The 1515-nt window shown below is 53.9% G+C and overlaps 1 pseudogene; it reads left to right on the top strand.

The window, feature by feature from the left end:
• Nucleotides 1-951, top strand: part of LOC105512931 — an 8175-nt pseudogene extending 7224 nt beyond the window's left edge.
• Nucleotides 952-1515: the final 564 nt, after the last annotated feature.

A 1515-nucleotide genomic window follows, 5' to 3' on the forward strand; every position in this document is an offset into this window, starting at 1 on the left:
GGAAACTCTCTTCCAGCCTCCGACCACCCTCCGATTTCCTCTCTACTTCCAACCTCCAGGACCATCTTCTCAGTCATCTCCTGCTTCTCGGACCAGCCAACACCGTTTCTGTGGTTAGCTCCTTCTTGCCGACCAACCATGTGCTCCCAGATTGGTCAGAATTATTCCACCGCCTGGTCAATTTGCACCTGCGGGCCTCCTACACCTCCTCCCTCCGCGCTTCTATTTCCACCACCAAGATGTGACTCCGGAGGGCGGGGGCCACTTCTTCCATGAATTGGCCAAAGAGAAGTGCAAGGGCGTTGAGCGTCTCCTGAAGACGCAAAACCAGCATGGTGGCCCTGCTCTCTTCCAGGACTTTCTGAAGCCAGGTCAAGATGAGTGGAGTAAAACCCTGGAAGCCATGGAAGCCGCCATGGCCCTGGGAATGGCATGGCAACCAGGGTCTTTTGGATCTTCATGCCCTGGGTTCTGCCCCCACAGACCCTCATCTCTGTGACGTCCTGGAGAGTCACTTCCTAGATGAGGAAGTGGGCCTCGCACGGTGGCTCACACCTGTAATCCCCTCACTTTGGGAGGCTGAGGCGGGCGGATCACCCTAGGTCAGGAGTTTGAGACCAGCCTGGCCAACATGGTAAAACCCCAACTCTACTAAAAACACAAAAATTAGCCAGGCGTGGTGGCACACGCCTGTAATCCCTGCTACTCAGGAGGCTGAGGCATGAGAATCGCTTGAACCCTAGCGTCAGGGGTTGCAGTGAGCTGAGATCACGCTACTGCACTCCAGCCTGGGGAATAGAGTGGGGGGGTCTTTGAACGCTAGACTCCAAAAAGCATCATAAAAAAAAGAAGAAGATGGGTGACCTCCTGACCAGCCTCTGCAGGCTGGCCGCCCCGGAGGCTGGGCTGCATGAGTATCTCTTCGAAAGGCTCACTGTCAAACATGACTAGGAACCTACTGAGCCCAGCGACTTCTGAAGGGCCCCCTCGTAAAGTAACAGGGCTTCTGCCTAAGCCTTTCCCTCCAGCCACTAGGCAGCTTTCTTGTTTGTTTGTTTGTTTGTTTTGTTTTGTTTTGTTTTGAGATGGAATCTTGCTCTGTCACCCAGGCTGGAGTGCAATAGCACAATCTCAGCTCACTGCAACCTCCGCCTCCAGGCTTTGGCGATCCTCCAACCTCAGCCTCCCGAGTAGCTGGGATTATAAGCGCACGCCAGCACACCCGGCTAATTTTTACATTTTTAGTAGAGATGGGGTTTCACCATGTTGGCCAGGCTGGTGTCAAACTCCTGAGCTCAGATGATCCACCCGCCTCCGTCTCCCAAAGTGCTGAGATTATAGGCGTGAGCCACCACGCCCGGCCCAGTCTATGGTATTTTGTTGTAGCACCCTGAACACAAAGTGTTCAAAGATGCCCACTTTGAACACTAGACTCCAAAAAGTATCATAGAAGTCGTGGGCTTCTGTTAGATGGGCGTGGTGGCAGGTGCCTCAGGAAGTTGAGGCGGGAGAATC

Source organism: Colobus angolensis, unplaced genomic scaffold (assembly GCF_000951035.1).
Source record: "Colobus angolensis palliatus isolate OR3802 unplaced genomic scaffold, Cang.pa_1.0 Scaffold22, whole genome shotgun sequence".
Lineage (NCBI taxonomy): Eukaryota > Metazoa > Chordata > Mammalia > Primates > Cercopithecidae > Colobus > Colobus angolensis.